We start from the raw sequence: 23,511 nt of genomic DNA, 5'->3' as shown, positions 1-23,511 counted from the left end.
TAATCTAAACGAGTAGGGAAGGTGCACGCTAACCAACAAAAGATTACGTGACAAGGTAGGAGAATCAAATGTCTCTACCGCACGAGCTTCTTCTGTGTATATGACTTCATGTCGTCGATGATCAATCACATCCTAATAATAATGTGAAAGTAAAAAATAAAGAAAGTAAAGTCGCCGTGTTCTTCAAAATTGTGTTGACCCGACAAATGCAAGAAAGCTCGTGCAAAACTGTTATATATATAGCTAACGGAGGAGTTAAAAACTCACGTGTAACCAGTGCACGCGACAGGTTTTTCTCATCCACGCATTTGACTTTAAGGTGTTGTGTGGACTGTGGACTGTGGAGCTTAGTTAGCGGCGTATGTACGTCCCTGTTTATGTAGATTGAAACACTTAAGTGGTGTAAAACTGTTGAACGTCGTCACGAATTGAAAGTCTAAGTAAAAAAGGAACGGTGAACCGGTGATATTATATAGAATATATATACGAGAAAGGCACAACAGTCACATCACGTGGTAAGACTAAGAAAGTGGCTAACTAGCGGCTAATTAACTAACTCACGTGTCCAACGCGACAGGTTATTTTCGTCCACGCGTTTGACTTCAAGGTGTGGACTGTGGTGCTCAATTAGCGGTGAATGTCCCCGTTTGTTTAGAGAGAGCTAGGATACAATCTCAATATTTACTTATCCAGTCATAAGCTCGGGTAAATAAGATCAAATCAATTTTCTGGGTTGGTTTCACAAGTGTTGCTACCCAATGGTCTCTCTGGAAATCCATCACTATATTCTAAGCAAGCTTCACCATGTTTACATCCATGAGTTCCTATTCATCTTTTAAGACATAAAATTAAAGAATTAGTTGATACTCACTTTACAATAATTAGTATCAAGTAACAATAATTAGTATACAAAAGGACCCCTAATAAAACGATTATTTTATATTCACTTTACAATTTTAATCAATAAAATTGAAATAATTTAGTTGAAACCTATTAATATTGATCACATTGTTCATGCTACCGTAAGCTCTATTTAAAAACTAATGGAAAATGTCCAAATTACTCTGCTTAAGTTTGGCCTATGTCCAGATAACCCTTTAAACTAACATTTGGTCCAATTTACTACCTCCAACTATATTTCAGTTGGTCCAATTTACATCTTAAAAAGATTTTTCTTTTTTGCTTCTCTATGTATAAATTATGTTTTAGTTTCAATTTTTGTGAGGTGATAGGATATAATATTTTGTGTTAGATAAATACATATGTATTTTTCAGCATTATGTTTTTCACAACATTATCTCTAGTGTTAATTTATTATTAAACTTCCTAAGCTATCAAAATAGTAGTAAAAAATAAGATATATTTTTTCTAACATAACATATGATGTCCTTTATCACCTCACAAAAATTGATACCGAAACTCATCTTTTACGTGGACAAACAAAAGTAACAAATCTTTTGAAGAGGTAAACTAGACCAACTGAAATAGATGGAGGGAGTAAATTGGACCAAATGTTAGTTTGGGGGTTATGTGGACATAGGCTAAACTTCGACAGAGTAATTTTGACTTTTTCCAAAACTAACTAAGAAACTATAAAACCCATCAACTTTACATATAATCATGTCATTTGTTGGAACAAGGGTCCTGAACAGGGTCAAGAAAAGAAGGCTCCTTAGAAAAGGCTAGCTAGAGAAGGTCCCTTGGTGAAGGTTCAATGCGGAGGTCCTCCGACGAAGGTCTCGTGCGGAGGTCCTGCAACAAAGGTCCCATCTAGAGGTCCCCTATGTAGGTCCCATGCGGAGGTCCCCCACAAAGGCCCCACGATGAAGGCCCCATGTGGATGTCCCACGACAAAAGTCCTGTGCAGAGGTCTCGTGCAGAGGTCCGGTGAATGTTCCATGCGAAGGCCCCACAGAGAAGGCTCTATGATGGAGGTTCCAACACGCGGGAGGGGAGAGAGCTCGGCGGTGAAAGGGGGACACATTAGGGTTTTGTGACAAGCAAAGGAATTAGGGTGAGAGTCCCTTGCCCTCATGCACTTAGGTGCTACATATAGGCAATTGTTATTTACATGCAGCCCCTTGGTGGGGATTGATTTTACAAGGCACTACACTAGCACTAGTTGGGCCTCTTCTTTGGGGAGACTTCGCTCGTATACCATATGGGCTCACCCCAACATCATTGTCCAAATAAACTAAATCTCAACACATGGCCCTAAAAAAATAATTAATTTTTGCCTCCACTAGTGTACAACCAATTGTTGATGCAATTCATCATCTTTCTAAAAAAATATGGATGATGAGCAAAAAAAATCAAATTCTACATTTGGATCTAAATGTAGATTTTCTCTATCAGATATATGGGCCCAGGATACTTCATCGCCCATATATCCATTCCATGCCTATCTACAGGGATGCATGCAATGAGGAATGAGGCCCACACATGCCCGCCACATTGACAAGCTTGGAGATCAAGTCATTCCAAGGATGTTGGGCACCGTCATATCTAGGCAATATGATCGAATCATTCTGTTATGCTTTCCATACAACAAACTAGGAAACATATGTGTTAGCCGATCAAATCCACTATAACACTACCCCCGAACCATATAAGGAGGGGTAGGGACCCCTAGATCGGGATCCAATCCTTGACATTATAGCATATAGCTACAATCAGGAATCCATGTAACCGAGCATACGAATATAGAGAGCTACTTCAAACTAGACGTAGGGCACCACGTGCCTGAACTAGTTTAATTCTTTTGTCTTGTGTGCTACCCATCTGATTTCCTGTACGCGTATAGATTCATCGTGTTTTAGATGGGCCTCATCTTCAAGATTAGCGTTGACACGGAGAAGATGCAGTCAGGTGACAAGATCACCTTTAGGAGCCTAGACTTCATCCCCAACCAACTCAGGAACTTGCGCCTTCAGGATCTCAAGCCACCTATGCAGGAGAAGGAGCAGCTGCCCCCTGTCTTCTTGTTTGTTGCTGGTATAAGAAGTCATGGAGGGAGGGATGCTCGCCCTCGCCCATCACCTGAGCCGCTATGGCTAAGTCATCTTTGTCAGAGCCGGTCAGGAGCACCTCCTCTACGTGGGCTTTGAGGTCTAGAAGGATCCAAATTGGGTTCGTCACCACTGGCGAACCACGTCCTTCCTTATTTACCAATCGGGCTAATGAACATAGTGGCAACATACTCAAGCTGGCTCCATCAGGCAATGGAGGTACTCGCTGAATCCCATTTTCATGAGGGGTTTGAAGATCATGACTTAGATTATTCTGACAAGCCATGCGGCAATGATGACTTTGACCCCCCGATTTGTTAGGATGGTGATCATCCGCAGCATTAGTGATGGGGCATCGAGCAGGAGGAATCGACTGGCGTTGATGGCAAGATCGACTTCTACAACTCAGTTGATTCTACCAAGTACTACCGCTACCTCGATGAATACCACCAACTCCTTCTCAAATACAACAATGAGTTACAGGAGGGGGCGATGATGGCCTCTCTCATCTATGTCAGTAATATATTAGCACCCCCGATCACGACAAACTACCTAGAGGAGAATAGGAGGTGCACGTCGGACCGCACTGTTGGTGCTTCTTAGCATAAGCAGGAAAGTCTGCAAGCACACAGAAGTACCATTGTAGCACTTCACCCGAAAGTATTTAGGGTATCATATTTTCCTAAAAGAACGAAGGTGTAAGTAGTCGCTTAGCTAGTTTACCTAGGAGAACAAGATGAAGGGTAACTTGGGTAGTGAGGTTCTTCTAAAGGTAGAAACCTTAAGTAAAGATAACTTTGCTACTATAGACTCACTTCGGGCACCGGACCAGACCTAGTCTGCCAGACAAGGCCGGCCTATAGCTCTATGCCATATCTGAATGTGGGGGATTAGGAAGGATGGATAGGGCTATCACCACTTGCCGCCTACCCCTCAACCATGGGATACAAGGCAAACGAAGGTAACGTGTAGCTTAGACACCACGTCTACGCTAACTGCTACTACTCTAGTGTTGGCCAGGAACTTCCATCTTTATCAGGAGTCCTCTACTAGAGCACCCATCACACGGACGAATGATGAACCCGTAAGTAAGTAGTAACAATGATAACTTAACTTAAGGGATCAAAACCAAAAGATGAACACAAACTTCTTACTCCAAGTAGTAAGATGAGCATAGAGGTATAAGTGTAGATGGGGCTAACAAGTCTGGCACTCCATCTACCCGATGTACAAGGCTCGCCGAGTACAAGAAGTAGAGGGTACCGCTACTCCGCTATTCCTCTCACTCTTTCCCTCTCTCACTCCCTAACTAGTCTAGCTAGAAACTATGGAAATGTGTGTAACCCTCTTCTTCTTCTCCAAATGTGTATATTCTTCTTGTAATGAGGAGGGGGTCTTCTTATATAGGCATGGAGGAGGTTGGTTTGCTTGTATTTTAGGAAAGTACCACATGCAATCGCCTCTCCCAGCATTGAATGCACCGCCTGAGCAAGGTGGGGCCAAGCGGAGCTGGGGGCGGTGCCCCCGCACCATGGGTGCGACCATACCCTAAGCCAGCCCACTTGCCACCGCCTTGCCCTGGTGGGTTGCTGGCTGGGCCTAGATGGCTCCCACGCCAGTATTCTAGCCCTAAGTTGAAGTTTGGCTGGGCTTTTGCATATGTTTTGCTTGAATATGCCTTCTTGATTGCGCATTTTGGTGAATTTTCATACTTGTGCCTGCAAAACATGCATATACCAAAACTCGTGGAAAATGTGAGTTGTAAACCCTAATTCTAAGTTTTGGTCTTCATATTTGTTTTATTTTGTTGAAATGTTGGCGGTAAAAATATGAGTTAAGAACTACCAACAAGCTCCCCCACACTTAGTCCTTTGCTCATCCTCGAGTAAAGTTCTAAGGACTAAGCAGGTTCATCTCCTTGATTTGAAAATCTGCATACAAGTTATTCCAAGCTTCACCTGAACCTGTGAACTTCCCGTGTCTACAAAAATATCTTGGGTAATTGAAAAATAGAATAACTTGGATTCAAATCTTCTTACTCTATCCCTGCTTAGAAACTTGGGTTTTTGTATGATTTTGAAAACATAAAAAATAGCTTTTGTTCCTTGAATGATTCTCTCGAGTCACTCAAAGTTTGTAAGTGGTTCCTTACCAAGGCATATTTTGAAGTTTTGCCTTCTCTTTTGACCATCCTACTTCTAATAAGCTTATATGGAGTTTTTAGGTAGGAATGAAAATTTGTGAGGCACTTTTACCTTGCATTTATTGTAAAGTCAAATCCCAGACCACACCGGAGAGAAGCGTCATACCCTTAGATCAAAATAGTGCAAGTGTGTGGAATGTTTGGTGGAAATATACTCCTCTATTGGATATGATCTCTTTTTCTAGCTTTTATTTTGAGAGATGGCTAGCTTATTTTCTCTTTATGAGCCTTCATGTGCTCATCATTTTTTAAAATACTTTTAGGACCTTCATTGTGTCCCTCTCTTTTTTTCTATACTTTGGGAGCTTCATGTGTCCTATTCTTTTTTAGCCTTTTTGCATAGCCTTGCTATCTCTTTCTAGAAATATGCTAGAGAGATCATATTTTAAAGCAAGGAGTATTTATTGTGGTGGTGATGGAAAACATGTTTTAGCGTATTCCTAGTGTAGGAATAGCTGTTTATTTGTGGTGTGTATGTGAGTTTTGATCTTGGGAGCATAAAACATCTCTCAACGGGGTCACAAAACTTGACCATACTCAATACAAAGTAAGAAGCATATATGGATGGTTTTTGTCATGTAAGTACATATATGGCCTTGGTAGGTATTTGAATTTCATTCAAGGAACATGCTATGTGAATGTTTTCTTTGTAAAAATAAATACCAAGTACTTTGCAAGAACGAGCAAGAGTCATGTCATCCTACTATATCTCATTCGTCAATTACTTAGATAAAATGGGTTCCCAACTAATAAGTGTTCACAAGTTGTTAGAAATTTTAGCAAGGAATAAAAAGTATGCAAACTTCTTAATCACAGGAAGACATGGAGATGGAGAATAGTCACTTTGATTCATTTTAAAATTTATTCAATTTTAAAGCTTCTTTATTACCGTATGGAGTGTGTGTGTGAGAGAGAGAGTTGCACAAACCGAGTTTGAATTGGACCATCTTTTGTGCAACTGAGTTGGAGGTGAGTGTGGCTCTTCCCCCACACTTGTTTTCGTACTTGTTCTTATTATGATAACAAAAAGAAAAGAAAACAAGTACAACAAATATTTCTAATAATAAAAGCTTTATTCAATTATATAATGTAGGCGCATTAGATGATGGAATTCAAATATGATAGGAATGAACACTTGAAAGGAAATGATGCGCCTAATTTATTCTTACAGTGGGTAGTGGCCTAGAGAGATTGGTTAAGCGCATACTCTACTCCTACGGCTTTTGCTACCCTAGCAACTTTTTTTCCAAAGCCGTGGTGATGCTCATTGATCTCATCGCCGAGTTCTTTGATTTTTAGAACACTCTCGGCGATATGATCATTGGCCTTCCTAATACTTTCGCGCAGGCTTCTGTTGCTAGTACTAAGTGAGGCGAGCATAGGACCCTTGGATGGCTGCTCATCCTCACTTTTGCTGAAAAATCCTTCGGGCTGCCCTCTAATTTGAGGCTTAAGAGTCCTCTTGATCCTAAGGGGCGCGCCTAAGGATTCTGACCCTTTTCCTGATGGAGCCGGCTTGCTTTCTATCTTTTTGGCTGGTTTGCGCATGAGCGTCTTTCCATACCCTCCTTCGGGTTTACATACACCTACCATGGTGTAGGAGACACTAGGCCTAGCGGTTTGAAAGGACGAACTAGCGTGGGAGACCGTATTGCCCAAAGGCATTACAATAGAGCGCTTGGTAGGTCTGCTAACTTTGGGTGCCTTCTGCTTGAGGCCGATGGCGTCGGTGCTAGGTCGTTTGGGCCTTCTCTTCTCCTTAGCGCCTCCTTGGGCCACCTTGGAACACGCCATGGTCTTGAGGCTCGAACCACCGCTCATGGCATAACTTGGCGGTGGCATGATAGCAAGTGGTGCCTCGGTGATGAGCCTTGCTTCCTCCCCCGTGTAGGAGCTCTCGAGCACTAAGTCGATGGATAGCGGCACTCCGTCAAGGTTGTAGGTGGAGCTAGAGACCATGTACAAAGAGAGGGTGTGTCTGGCCATTTGCTGAGCTATTGGGACTTGAGTGCTATGTGGAGGGAGAGAAGAAAGCTTGAAGCTTGGTGTGAGGAGAGGAGAGGCTATGGGGTTGCTTATATCGGAGCTTAGGCCTCTGCCGCAATGGAAACAAACCAAGCATCGTCATGGCTGTGATACATCGAGAATCAAGAAGATGCACACAAAGATTGGGGGCCAGCGGAGCCAGGGGTGGTGCGACCGCACCATGGGTGCACTCACACCCCCAGTTGCTCCTCCTGGCCTGGGATTTTGTCCAGGTGCACATGCATACGTGGGGATCCTAGTGACACTGGTGTCAGATTATGATTCAACAGGATCACTGCGTGATAAAGCAAAGATGCACTAGATCAAGTTGAATCAAGGGTATTCAAAATTCAAATTTCACATGATCTTGTAATTAAGAGTGGAATATCATGTGATTAACATGTATCAAGCAAGATTGAGCAAGAATCATGGTTTGTCTAGTGAGGGCATAAAGGTCTTTTTACCATGATGACTTGCTTAAGAGGATAAAGCAAATTTTTATATTTTAAGTAAATAAAAGAATATGTTAGCATACTTAAATTTTAAATTTTCATAAGTTTTGAACAAATTTATCAAAAGCTATTAAATCTATTCTATATAATTCTTGGTTAAAGTCAATGTTATGAGAAGGCTCAAGGAAAATTTTCAAATGTTGACTGTTGAATTTAAATATGTTATTGTCATCGTCCTAGGCTGTGATCGCGCCATGTGGCGAAGTGTTGATGACGGTGTACGGTCCTTGCCATTTGCTTCGCAATTTTTCTTCACCGAATATCTTGACCTTTGAATTGAAGAGCAAGACATTGTCTCCTTTCTTGAATTCTTTGAGCTTGATTCGGTGATCGTGCCATCTTTTGGTTCTTTCCTTATGAAGCTTGGCATTGTGATACGCCTTCTCTCGCCATTCTTCTGGCTCAGCTATTTGGTTTTGTGTGTTTCTGTCGGCTAGCTTCACATCCATATTCCAACTTTTGATTGCCCAGTGAGCTCGATGTTCAACCTCAACAGGCAAGTGGCAACTTTTTCCATAGACAAGCTGGTATGGTAACATGCCGATGGGGTTTTTGTAAGCTGTCCTATGTGCCCAAAGTGCATCAAGAAGCTTGTTCTTCCATCCTTTTCCCATCTCGTTGACCATTTTCTATAAGATGTTTTGATTTGTTTATTTGAGGTCTCGGCTTGGCCACTGGTCTGAGGATGGTATAGAATGACAGTATTGTGCTTGGCTCTTAGCTCTCTCAGGAATGCTCTAAATGTCTTATCTATGAAGTGAGATCCCCCATCGCTTAGCACCATCCTTGGTGTTCCAAAGCGGGGGAACATCACTTCATGAAAACATCTTCTTTTCATGCCTAGCGTCAATAGCTCGGCAGGGTAGTGCTTCCAACCATTTCGACATATAGTCAACAGCGACGAGGATGTACTCACAATCTTGGGACTTTTTGGAACGGCCCCATGAAGTCAATGCCCCATACATCAAATATTTATATTTGAAGGTTGTAGTGTAGGGACATTGCGTTGTGAGAGTTGATGCTTCCTTGGAATCGACACTTTTGACACCTTCAGATGAACTCCTTGGTGTCCTTGTACATCGTTGGCTAGAAGAACCTGCATTGCTAGATTTTGGCTTGTGTGCCAAATACTCCCTAATGGCCTCTGTATGGTGTTGCATGGCATCTTTCAATGATTTGTAGTCCCTCTGCTGTTGGCACGCATCTCCTTAGTAGGCCATCCGAACAGACCCGATACAAATATGGATCATCCCAAAGGTGACATCAGCTTTTGACTTGTAATTTTCTTCTATTTTCGCCTAGTGCTACAGAACCTGAAACCATGTAATTTACAATGTTTGCATACCACAGGTTGGAGTCCATCACCTTGAGTAGCATGTTGTCACATAGGAAGTCGTTAATTGGTATTTCCTGCGTGTTAGTGACTTGCATACGCAACAAATGATCTGCAACGGTATTCTCTACTCCCTTTTTTATCTTTTATTTCAAGGTCAAATTCTTGGAGTAAGAGAATCCACCTTATCAATCTAGGTTTAGTGTCTTTCTTAGTGAGTAAATATTTTAGTACAACATGATCAATATAAATGATAACTTTTGCACCCACTAAGTAAGAGCTAAACTTGTCGATAGCAAAAACGACTGCTAAGAGCTCTTTTTCTGTGTTAGCGTAGTTAAGTTGTGCTCCTATCAGCATTTTGCTAGCGTATGCGATTGCGTGATGATTCTTATCTTTGGTTTGGCCAAGGACCGCACCAACAGCATATTCACTAGCATCACACATGATCTAGAACAGCAGTGACCAATCAGGTGGTTGGATGATTGGTGCTGAGATGAGTGCTTTCTAGAGAGTGTGGAAAGCAGTCAAGCACTCATCTATGAACTCAAAAGGTGCATCCTTAGCTAATAGGTTCGTGAGGGGTCTAGTGATTTGTGAAAAATCTTTGATAAACCGCCTATAGAACCCAATGTGACCTAGGAAGCTACAGATCCCTTTTATGTTCATGGGGGGTGGTAGTTGCTCAATGACTTCTACCTTGGCTTTATCTACCTCAATCCCCCTCTTGGACACAAGGTGCCCAATAATGATGCCTTCACGGACCATGAAGTGGCACTTTTCCCAATTAAGTACTAGGTCCTTCTCTTGGCATCTCTGCAAGACTTTGTCTAGATTCTCCAGACAGTGGTCAAAGGTTTTTCCATAGACTAAAAAGTTGTCCATGAAAACCTCCATGATTTCTTCTATCATGTCTGAGAAAATAGACATCATACACCGTTGGAATGATTCAGGTGCATTACACAACCCGAACGACATTCTACGATAAGTGTACGTTCCATACCAACATGTAAACGTCGTCTTGCTTTGATCATCGGGGTGGATGGGAATCTGATGATATCCTAAATACCCATCGAGGAAACAAAAGAAAGAATGCTTCACCAACCGCTCTAACATTTCATCAATGAAAGGTAGTGGGAAGTGGTCTATCTTTGTTGCCGCATTGAGTTTCTGGTAATCAATGCACATTCTCCATCCTATGATGGTACATTGTGGAATTAACTCATTTTTATTAGTTTCAACGACCATCATTCCTCCTTTCTTTAGAACCACTTGGACGGGACTAACCTAGTCGCTATGTGGTATGGGATAAATAATCCTGACTTGAAGAAGTTTGAGGACTTCCTTCTTCAGGACTTCCCGCATCACATTATTGAGCCTGCATTGGGGTTCGTGTGATGGTGTGCTCGTAGGGTCAATTGGAATGCGATGGGAATAGAGAGTTGGACTAATCCTCTTGAGATCTTGCAAGGAATACCCAAAGACTGACCTATGCTTTTCTAAGATGGCAATGAGTTTGGATGTCTCCTCATTAGAAAGCTTATCACTAATGATTACATGAGTGTTTTTGTTGCCATTTAGAAAAGCATAGCATAGACCAATGGGTAGGGGTTTTAGCTCAACCGGAGGTTGTGCCGGTACTTCCTCTGTGGGAAGATCAATGGTTTCTCCTAAGTCATCCTCTTCTTCTATGAAGAGTTTTGCATCCTTTTCTATGGACAACTCGGGGGAATCAAAGGGTAAAATTGACATAACCTCCTTAGGCAGGTCAAGATGGGGGAGAAATTCTACCACCGAGTTTTTGGCTTTAGTGATAGGAATGGTAAAAGTGTCTCTTCCCAACTTTACATCCAGTGCCCCTAGTGGTGGAGGCTCCACGATAAGTTTTTCTAAGCGATGCCCAATCATGATGTCGAAATCTTGGATTTCGAAGACATGGAAATCTAGGGCCATCTTCACATTGTTATGATGAACTGTTATCATGTGGAGAATCCCAAGCCCTTTCAGGCTCAAAAGTGGGCCGACTCTGAAATGCTTAGATGTTGGAGCAAGTGCTTCATCACCTAAGTAGGTGTGTGCGAAAGAAGCGGACATAAGATTTGCTCCGACAATGGGATTATAAAGAAGGTCCACCATGATTCTAGCAACCTTGCATTGAATGGGTAGAGAAGGAGTCCGAATCTTAATTTCTTCAAAAGAGTGCTCCACTTCATCTACCCACTCACTACTTATTAAAGGAGTCAACTCCTTGATAGATTCTTTAAGGAAAGCATCATCTAAAGGTTCATGTGGAGTGATAGGAATAGGTGGCCTCTTTTGGCAAGAGTACTTTGATGTGTTTCTGAAATCTTTGAAAAAATCATCCTCGAAATACAGAAGATCCGAAGGTTGGGAACCTTCCTCTGGTTCTTCTGGTTCAGGTGAGGGTCTCTCTAAAAATGCTATGGGTTTGACCTCAGCCGAAGAGACTTCCTCATGATTCAGCTCGGGCTCTATATGGAGGGCTTCTAGTGGGGGAGTGCTCTCTAGAATGTGGTCTAGGAGAGCTTCTCCTTCTGCCATGGTTTTATGTGTAAACAATCCTCCAGTAGCTATATCGAGTTGTAGTGCAGACTCCTTGCTAGGCCCTAACCAGAAATGCTGTAAAAGCACATGGTTGAGTATAGACAAGTCTGGGCTAGATCTCATTAAAATTGAGAATCTGTCCCAAGGTGGACCTATGGATTCCTTCTCTTTTTGTTGGAAGTTGAGTATCTCCTATCGTAGGGCAGTGATTCGGGATATAGGGAAGTACGCGAGACAGAATATATTTCTTAGTTCTTCCCAATCGCTAGCTACCTTCCCTACGTTGTGGGCGTAGCATTGTTTCGCCCTCTCATCAAGCGAGAAAGGAAACAACTTCCACCAAAGAGTTTCTTGTGACATGCCTAAAATGGTTAGGTAAGTACAGAGCTGCTCAAACTCCCTCAAGTGGTGGTAGGGGTTTTCATAATCCAACCTTGAGAAGGCTTGTTCCTAAACCATGGCTATAAAGCTAGGGTGGAGTTCGTAACTAGAAGCTATGATTGGCTTTGAGGATAGTGGTGGTCAACGAACTTGCCCTTGGGAGAAGAAAAGTTTTGAATGGTAGGTTGCTCCATTAGAAAAAGGTAAAAAGAAAAGAAAGGTAAAAACAAAGGATACATGGGCAAACTAGGTTTGGAGACTAAAACGACAACCGTTCCCTAGCAACGGCACTAGAAATGCTTGTTGGTGCTTCTTAGCATAAGCATGAAAGTACGCAAGCGCACAGAAGTACCATTGTAGCACTTCACCTAAAAGTATTCGGGGTATCATATTTTCCCAAAGGAATGAAGGTGTAAGTAGTCTCTTAGCTAGTTTATCTAGGAGAACAAGATGAAGGGTAACTTGGGTAGTGAGGTTCTTCTAATGGTAGAAACCTTAAGTAAAGATAACTTTGCTACTACAGACTCACTTCGAGCACCAGATCACACCTGGTCTACCAAGCGAGGCTGGCCTGTAGCTCTACACTATGTCCAAACGTGGGGGATTATGAAGGACGGACAGGTACAAGGCAAACGAAGGTAACGTGTAGCTTAGACACCACGTCTATGCTAACTGCTACTACTCTAGCATTGCCTAGAAACTTCCATCTTTATCAGGAGTCCTCTACTAGAGCACACATCACGTGGACGAATGACAAACCCGCAAGTAAGTAGTAATAATGATAACTTAACTTAAGGGGAAAACCCAAAAGATGAACATAAAGGTACAAGTGTAGAGGAGGCCGACAAGTCCGGCACTCCGTCCACCCGATGTACAAGGCTCGCCGAGTACAAGAAGTAGAGGGCACCGTTACTCTACTTTTCCTCTCACTCTTTCCCTCTCTCACTCCCTAACTAGTCTAGCTATAAGCTATTGGAAATGTCTGTAACCCTCTTCTTCTTCTCCAAATGTTTATATTCTGCTTGTAATGAGGAGGGGGTCTTCTTATATAGGCTTGGAGGAGGTCGGTTTGCATGTATTTTAGGAAAGTACCACATGCAACCACCTCCCCCAGCATTGAATGCACCACCTGAGCAAGGTGGGGCCAAGCGGAGCTAGTGGCGGTGCACCCGCACCATCGGTGAGGCCGCACCATGGGCCAGCCCAGTCGCCACCATCTTGCTCTAGTGGCTTGCTGGCTAGTCCTGGATGGCACCTACGCCGGTATTATGGCCCGAAGTTGAAGTTTGGTTGGGCTTTTGCATATGTTTTCTTGAATACGCCTTCTTGATTGCACATTTTGGTGAATTTTCATACTTGTACCTACAAAACATGTATATACCAAAACTCATAGAAAATGTGAGTTGTAAACCCTAATTCTAAGTTTTGGTCTTCATATTTGTTATATTTTGTTGAAATGTTGGCGGTAAAAATGTGAGTTAAGAATCGTCAACAAGCACTCCTTCCTGTGGCGATGTCATCATCGACTATCATGCCCCTATGAGACCAGCTACGAGGTCTCGGCTTGACATCTCAACTACAATGATGCACTGGTGATGGAGAACAGGCGTCTTCATCAACAACTCAAGGAGAATATTGGCATACGTGCACACCAAGTCCACAATAACATTCTATGAAAAGCCCCATCACACTCGAGAGCCGACCAAAACATGGCCGAGGCCCTTTAGGAGGTGGCACATATGCCACAACCGTGAACTAAGGAAGGATGTCGGGCACTCTTGGGGATCCAGGAACTAGTTGCGACCATAGTAGATCAGATCCCTGAGGCAAGCCATGCCTCAGCCACACATATTCGACATCATCAACCCTTGGGGGCTAAGGATCAGTTGATTAATGGTATGGGCAACCACCAACTGATAGAGCCTCACCAAAACTCCATCCTTGATTGGATGGGCAATGATAGACATGTGCGCCCATCCACTGATGCGAGTGACACAAAAACATAGTGTACAACCGCGAGCACGTTGGCAGCACTAGGCACAGAGGTCGCAACGGGCACTCTCCCACCAAGTAGTGGGCGTGACCACTCACCAATCAGAAGAAACCAAAGGAATGCCAGGGACCCAGCACCTTTGGTGGAGTACTACTCCAAAGAGTGGGTGGGGCCAATCGCGTTTGAAAGTAGAATTCAAGCGGCACCCATGCCCTTGAAGTTCTGCACCCACAGCCACATCAAGAAGTATACTGGTCAATTTGACATGAAGACTTGACTCGTTAACTATCGACTAGCCATGAAAAGCCACAATTGCACTGAATCTATACTTTATGATACAATACCTACCACTATTCCTCATGAACTAAGTCAGAACATAGCTGAACAATCTTAGAGAAAGCACCATCAACAACTGGACTGACCTCGAGCATGAATTCTATGTCCACTTCAAGGAATCTTACTCCAAACCTAGTTTGATGTGGGAGCTCTTGGGAAGCAAGCATGAGTCCAAGTAAAGCCTGTGCAATTTCATCAGGTGCTTCACCCAGCGAAAGAACTAGCTCCACCATGTCCCTAACACCAACATTGTCAACGCCTTCATCACAGGCGTGAACAACGAAGCTCTCATCCACGACATTGGTTGGAAAAAGAACGTCACTATCAAGCAGATGTTTGATATTGCTTATGAGCACGTCGATGGTGAGGATGCCATCAACGTCAGCAACGACAAGTATAAGTCACACTCTAATGACAATGCTGGCCCCTCTTCACCTAGGAAGGACCACAAGCACAAAGGAGACTTCATTGGCAACACCGAGAAAGGTGGAGGCGGCAAACACTACAAAAAATCCTTCTTTCTATGACAAAAATCCTCATGATGGGGCAAATTTTTGTCATATATATATCATAATATGACGCAAAAGTCTGTAGCATCATAAAATCTAGACAGCCAGAACTATTTATGATGACACTATTTTTTTGTCATATAATGGTACCAAGTGTTGTCATAAAATGTAAGTCACCAGGAGCTAGTTGATAGTGCCATTTTTATGATAATACATGTTGTTTTTATGTGATGGCTACGGAGCGTCATTGTTTGTTATTTCAAATAGGAGGTGGACCCTTGACCCCTCTCTGTTGACCAGTTTCATTCCCCATTTCCCCAACTAAAGATGGCGGCGGGTGGCGGGAGGCCTCTGGGTAGAGCCAGCTCCCCATCTCCCCAATGGACGATGCGGCAGCCTCTGGGTGGAGCACAGCGGGCGATGGGCGGCGCCTGGGTGGAGCTAGCTCCCCATCTCCCTAACTGATGGCGTGGCAGCATATAACATATCCATGATATTTTGGCATCATGTAGCCTATATGTAACTTCCAATAGGTTACAAGTGCATAGAATAGAATTCATAAATCAAGTTTAACATTGAAATAGAATCATTGCATACAAGGTTTTACAATTTCATAATTCAGATAAAATAGAATCACTAATAGAAGTTCATGGTTCACAAATAGCTCTAGAAATGCAAAGATTAGTCATCATCACTGTCTTCTTCTGATATAGTCGCTTCGTCTTGACTATGGTACTCAAGGAAGGTTTCATCTTCATCTTCGCTGTCTGTTTCATCACCTTGAGGTGTTTGTTGATGTCGACAGATGCTCTCGACAAGGTCTGCACTAATAGGGCTGCCTAGTTGATTATCCATGTGCAATAAATCCATATCAGGATAAATGTCTCCCACTGTACAATCTCCTGACGAAGTATTGTCCTCTTGGTATGCCTCCTGACATCTCATCTATACTTGTTCATGGATTGGTTGTTTTCCGTCGGACTCTTCAACATCAAATATATGTCGGTGGCCAAATTCTTGTACCACTCACCAACATGGACCTAACTTTGTATCTTCGAAGAAAAGTACTTGTGAACCTTCTACGACTAGCATGAAAGGATCATTCTTATACCATCGGCCTTCAAAGTTAATGCTCTTGAAGTAACCATCATCTTTGATCTAGTATGTCCTTCCCTCAAGATTGTACCATTGACACCGTAATAAGATAATAGATCTATCTCCTTTGTTGTTTTTAGTGTAATTCAACTCAATAATGTCTATGATTGTCCCATAGAAGTCAATAGTGTCATCATTGTGAGTACCTGCAGTCTTGATGGTGGAGTTTTGTGTTTTCCTATGTGCCTCACGACCCATAGTGTGGTACCGTACCCCATTGATTATACAAGCTATGTACGATCGCACACGCCTATTTGGCCAACATGCGAGTGAGTATAGGTCTTCATCAACATTTGTTGTGCCTTCATATTTCAATCTGGTAATCTGTAGGAAAACACAGAGAATTGGTGAGTTTGAAAATTTATTGTATCATAAATGATTCAGCCAGGTTGTAAAAGTTGCACGCACATGTTTTCTCAAACCATGCAGTGAATTGTGTTGACATCATTTTTCAATATTGTTAACCTATTGTTGTTCCAATTCTGCCCTATACATGCTGCAATGGAAGAAGTTAAATAGTTTATTGTGACACTAATATTGAATAAAGGTGGCAGAAATGAAATGACATCAATTACTCACTCTTTGTATTCATCAACCTTTTTGCAATTATTTAGAACAAACCAAACCATGGATCATAGTCATTATCTTGGTAATGAAGTTTTGAAGCACCCAACAAGTTAATACCATGACCAAAATAGAGAAAGCATTGGGTGAGATGTTTTGTGCTCCATCTAAGTTTCTTTCAGGCCTAGTGAACTTAGTAATAATTTCACTGAAATATGTTGAGCATTGATTCATACACTCATAGGCAGTGTATGCCTCTGCAATAGATCCTTCAGGTCTTGCTTTATTACAGATGAAATGCTTAAAGGTGCCCAATCTTCTCTCAATGGGATACATCCATCCATACTGAACTGGTCCCCTAAGGAGTGCCTCGTCAAGTAAGTGTACTGCTAGGTGAACCATAACATCGAAGAATGTAGGAGGATAAATTTTCTCCAGTTTGCAAATGATAATTATAGTATCTTTATTCATCTGGTGTAGTGCATCAACCTTTAGAGTTTTCGAGCAAAGTTGTCTAAAAAACCTACCCAATTCAGCAATTATTTCATATACATCTTTGCGCACCAAACCGCGAAGGCCAACTGGTAAAATACGCTGCAGCAGTATATGACAGTCATGCGTTTTCAGCCCATGCATTGTTTCTCCCTCCATATTGACACATCTTGATATATTTGAGGCATAGCCATCTAGAAATTTAACATTGCTAACAAACTGCAAGAACTTCTTCTTTGCTTCTGATGTTAGAACATAACAAGCTTTGGGCTTTGTGGACGAATTACCAACTTCTTCCAGCAAATGAAGCTCTTTTCTTATACCTTTGTCTTCCAAATCTAGGCTAGCAGTGACTGTGTCCTTTGTCTTCTTTGAGTATTTAGTAGAGTTGACAAAATGTTTTCACATATGTTTTTCTCTATGTGCATAACATCTAGGTTGTACTGTAGCTTAAAATTTGACCAGTATGGCAAATCATACAAGCTAACCTTGAGATGCCATACTAGTTCTCCATTTATGACATCATTTTCTTATTTTCTGCTTATCAAGATTCTTGCCTGGAACATAGGAAACTTTATCCAACCTTGCCATAAGCTCGTCTGCACTAAATTTCCTTGGCTTCTCTCTATTTTCATGGTGGTCATTGAAAGATCTGTTTTTCCTCTAGGGATGGTCATTTGGGAGGAAACATCTATGGCCTATGAACCCAATTTTGTTTCTTAGACATTCAGAGCATGGATTCTCATCATAGAGCACACATGCGAAGTAACCCCTAGTGGTTCTGCTTGACATGGTGCCTAATGCAGGGTAGTCATTGATTACGCATAGAATCGCTACACGCAGACTAAAATCTTTGCCTTCATATGCATCATAAGTAGAGACACCCTCCCAAAGGGTAAGCATGTCTGCTATCAAAGGCTGCATGAACACATGGAAATCTTTGCCTGGTGATTTTTTGCCTGGAATAATTAAAGCAAGCATATAATTGGATTGGTCCATACACATCCATGGTGGAAAATTTTATGGAACCACTATCACTGGCCAGATGCTATATGAATTGGTCATCTGACCAAATGGGTTAAATTCATCAGTAGCAATGGCTAACCTCAAACTACGAGGATCATCTGCAAAAGACTTGAAAGTATCATCAAAATTTTTCCAAGCTTCTCCATCAGCAGGATGTCTCATTTCATTTTGAACTGGTACCTTCTTATCCTTGTGCCATCTTGCATACTGTGCCCACTGCTTTGAGGTAAAAAGCCTTTGAAGGCATGGAATTATTGGAAAGTAATGCAGGACCTTGTGAGGAACTTTCTTTCTACCCTCTATATTCACTTTCCATCTTGATTCACCACAAACTGGGCTATGATCATCATTTTCATGGTCCTTCCAGAATAAGGCACAATCATATTTGCACACATGAATAGCAACATAACCAAAACCAAGTTTCTGAAGTAGAGCTTTAGTTTTGTTATAGGACTTAGGGAGGCTAGGAACATTATTCAACGATGTTGAAAGCAACTCAAGGAATGCATTGAACCCAGAATTTGTCATCCGATTATACACTTTTATATGTAGCAGTTTAATAATGAAAGTCAACCTGGACTCCTTGGTGCAACTTGGATAAAGTTCACGCTTTGCCTCTTCCATGATTTCTCGATATAAGTTACGAGCGAAGCCATGGCTTGCTGCGGTGTACAAATCTTGAATCAACCCCTAAACTCCCCATGCACAATCTTCAATGACATCTTCATCTTGTCCTTCATCAAGTGTACCCTAATCATTTCCATCCCATGATATATCTTCAGTACCAACAGCGAGTGTGCCATCATCTTGTTCAACATCATTATCTGCCTCTCCATGGTCATTCCACCTTGTATAGCACACAGAAATACCATTGATGTGGATATCCTCCTCTACCTCATCTTGACTTTTTTCTATTTGGTTCAGGCATCGACGACATGGGCACTTGATTTCCTCATCTGCACTAAATCTACTTCTAACATGTTCCATGAATTGTTCAACACCAAACATATAGGGATCACTAAATGGTGCGCTATTATAAATCTAGCTTCTATCCATCTCGACCTGGATAAATTTAGGTGCCAAAATGTTACAATTCGAGCTTCATTCTTCAATTCAACTACAGGCACTGCAATAACAAATCTAGAGGGGAAGAGCTATGGTTGACTCATCTCACCTAGTACAATGGCCGATGAGGCAGTAGTTGCCAGCTGGGGTGGTCGACGAGGCTACTGGTGGGGGGGAGGGGGCGAGGCAGAAGGTGGGGGGGGGGCAGCGATGCAGTAGCTAGGGTGGCCGACGAGGCTCTAGCATGGGTGACCAGCAAGGGAGCAGCTGGGGTTGTCGGCGAGGCAGCAGCTGGGCTTGATGGCGATAGGCTACCAGGTGGGGTGGATAGTGAGGGAGCAGGTGGCTTTGTCGGTGAGGCTGCTGATAGGGGGGCCAGCGAGGCTGCAGGTGGGGTTGCCGGCGAGATGGCAGGTTGGTGGCCGGCGACAAGAGTGGCCGAGATGTGGCTAGCTAGAGCTCGCGTGGCCGACCTCTACCCTCTACGGCTCTACTTCTTAGCCACAGCATGCTAAGTACCCACCTGGTAATGACATGTGGGCCCTGCATGCTAATTGGCCTTGACTGCCATGTGGGTCCAATGCTTGAATGACATGTGGGCCCTGCATGCTAATTAGCCTCTTGTAATGAATTCATTGTGCGAACATCATTTCTCTTTTTAATCTATGGCAAAAAGTTGTAACTAGTATTTCTCCCACATACTAACTCCAAATGTGATGCTTTTTTCCTAAAATTTTCTAAAATCATGATCTATGAATTTATTGCGTTGATTTTGGTCATATTTTCATGTGACAAAGTTTCAACAATTCAAAATTTAAATTTAAAAAAAATGACAACTTTAAACTAGATTTTGAAACTCCAAATGATTTCAACTAAAAAGTCATGAAAATAAAATTTGTAGAACTCATCAAGATCTACAACTTTTATTTTGGTCATTTGTTCATCTGATAAAGTTATAGTAACCTTATTCACAAATTTTATGTGTCTCTCTTGTAGTGTATGGGATATGTAAAATTCGTGAACTATGTTACTATCACTTGTCGGATGAACAAATGACCAAAATAAAAGTTATAGATATTGATGAGTTGTGAAACTTTGATGTTCATGACTTTTTCATTTAAAATTACTTAGTACCCCAAAAATTTGTTCGAAGTTCTAATATTTTGAAATTCAAAATTCAAACTGTCGAAACATTCATATAAAAAATGACCAAAATCAAAGTGGTAGATCTCAATGCGTTATACAACTTTGTTTCTAACATTTTTTCCATTTGAAATAATTTATCACCCCAAAAATCTATTTGAATTTCTAATACTACTAATACGGTCACTGACATAGCGGACCCACCGCGCCAGACAAAAATTTGGCCGCTACACCTCGCAGCTCTCCCGTGATGATTCGCTGATCGGCACATGGGACCCACCACACCTCTTACTCAAGTGGGGCAAAATTCCCCTCACGGCCACAACATGCCTTATCCTCTTGGCTGGTCAGACAATGCGGAAAAATCTCCACTCCCCATAGACCATGGCCTCCTCCTCCCTACCCTCAACCTAGCGTCGGCACTCGCCCATCACGCCGCCACACCTCCGCCGATGGCTGGATCCGCACATCCCACCGCCGCACCTCCGCTAGTGCCCGGAGCCACCCATCCCACCGCCACACCTCCGCCGATGCCCGAAGCCGCCCATCCCGCTGCCACACCTCCGCCGATGCCTAGAGCCACCCATCCCGCCGCCACACCTCCACCGGTGCTCGGAGCCACCCATCTTGCCACCACACCAACATCGGTGCCCGAAGCTGCCCATCCCACCACCACACCTCCACCGGTGCCCGAAGCCTCCCATCCTACCGCCCATCCTACCGCCACACCAACAGCGGTGCCTGGATCCACCCATCCCACCACCACACCAACACTGGAGGGTGGAGCGGCCCATCCCTCCGCCAGCATCCTTGACTTCCTCGGTCGGTTGATCTCTATGGCTCCACGCAGAGCGCTGCCTCCTCCTCTAGCCATCATCTTCCTAGCCCTAGCCTCATCACGCCGCCGCCGCCACTTTTGTGTGCTCCTCGTAGTAGGTGATTTGCTTCCTTCACTTGTTAGCTGCGGCGACTGGTTGTTACAGTGAGCTGAGATTTTCATTTTTAGCTAAACATTAGGTTAAAGACTTTGAATGCATAGATTAGAACATGATGAATTTTGCTGAGATTACAGTTCTTTTCTTTCTAGTTTATGATTTTGCCTTGTAGCTATGGCAATTAGCAATTCACAAATAGTATGTTCCATATGAATCTGCTAAAACAAAATGAATGCATTGAAATGCCCTATTGTCTCACTTTATGAGGAGCTGTTACTTCTTGTTCAAGAGTGTAGTGATCATAAGTATTGTATTGTTCAGTATTTTCTTTTTAGGTGTGGTGTATACAGATATTGCCTTTATGAATAATACTTATGTATTGCCTCTTCTTGTTGTAGAAGAGTACTAATGTTAGCTTTGTCTCTAGCATGTTGGTTTGCTTCTAGCATTTAGTAGAATAAGTTGCATTATCAAGTTCATCATTTGAAAGTGCTTTTTGACTGACTATTAGACTGCTCCTTTATTTCGTTTATAATTTCTATACTGATCTGTTAGTTCTTTCTTCAACTTCTTTATATAAACTGAATCCAGTTTCTGCTCTTTCTGCGTTTCATCGTAATAAGTATTAGAAGAAATGCCAAAACCAAAGTATGAGCCGAAGAGGGACGAGAATGTTAAGAAGGTTCAAAATGTTTTTAAGTCTTTGGGTATTCTTGTGTTAGCATAGACTGTTAGGGATGCTATTTCAAAAGGGAAAGAGGGCAAAGGGAAGATACTAGTGTCTGACAAACCAGAATCTGACATTGAATATGATCCATCCTCTGACATTGATAACCAATCTGACAGTGATGATGATTATGATGATGACCTCAATATTGAGGTCAATACTAAGGCGAGATGGATTACTAGGCCAATTTACAAGTTTACATATCTGTCTATTTGAAACATATACTTCATCGTAGTTATTTAATCTATTGTCGTCTTCTTAATTTATAAGATGCATGTTTCTCTTGCTAGGTAAGACCGATGGTTCCCGAAACTCACCCTCAATAGATGAAGCAAAAGGCGGCTACAATGGTGGCTACCAACCAGCAGCCACCGTGCACGCCAACTAGATTCACCAGGGCCAGTGCAGTCATGTATTTGCCTGGTGCAAACACTAGGACCACTAGAGGCCGTCCGCTACCTAGGCCAAGACAGAACTTGCCTACTAGGAACAATTTGAAAGACAACCCTAATACAAATGCCATTTCTAGTAGCAGCCATTTACAAGGCCATCTCACTACAAGCGCTAGCCAGACCATAGAAACATAGTGCCTAGTTCTCCTAGATTCACTTGGACCAGTGCAACCATGTCTTCGCCTAGTCCAAACACAGTGCCTAGTCCTCCTAGATTCACCAAGAGCAGTGCAGCCATGTCTTCACCTGGTGCAAACAGAGTGCCTAGTCCTACGAGGCCCACTACTAACCTGTCTCAGCAACCTACTCCCACAAATAGTGTTAACCGAATAGTTCCTATGGACAACTCCCTAGGTGGACAAAGCTCTAGGCAAAGCAATGACATCAATGAGTTGGCTGAGCAATTTGATGCTGCTAATTCAGAGGGTCATACAACTGAAGGATAACTAGTCCATGACTCAGTTCTAGGTAAACAATATGTGTTTCCATGCATTAGTTTCTCCATTCAATATCTACCATTGCTGCTGCTATAATAAAACATTTCTATTATTATTTGCCAATGCAGCGCCCCAAAAGAATGTTCACAAGAAAACCATGGGTCATGGCTTAGAGAAGATGATTAATAGAGGAAAGAAGCTAGCTATCAATGTGGCTGAAGGGAAGAAAAGACCTGAGGTCCCACTTTAAGCTGCGAAGCTGGCATGAGAATGTGGTGTTGCCCTTAGAGACAACCTGCCTATCTACACATCTTGGAAAGATTATGATAATGAGCAGGGGCAGGCAGAAGTCTCAAAAGTGCTTAGGAATGTGGCGGTGATACAACTATTTCATTCTTCCAAATATTTTCATGCATTACAATACTCCCATGTGAAAATTGTGTCTATTAATTCATTTGTGTGGCTTTAGTCATGGTTGGATGTGGATGTTAGGAATGAGGGACCAAGCAAAATTGCATGCACTGATATCATTAAGAGGGGAGTAAGGCAGCAGAGGTATCACATTGAAAGGAAGTACTTCGACGACTCACTGACAATAGAACAGTTGTTGGCCCAATAACCTCCACCTAAAATGAAGAAAGAGGAATGGA

The sequence above is a fragment of the Miscanthus floridulus genome, chromosome 9 (genome assembly GCF_019320115.1).
Source record: "Miscanthus floridulus cultivar M001 chromosome 9, ASM1932011v1, whole genome shotgun sequence".
Taxonomy (NCBI): Eukaryota; Viridiplantae; Streptophyta; class Magnoliopsida; order Poales; family Poaceae; genus Miscanthus; species Miscanthus floridulus.
This window is presented reverse-complemented; position numbering follows the sequence as displayed.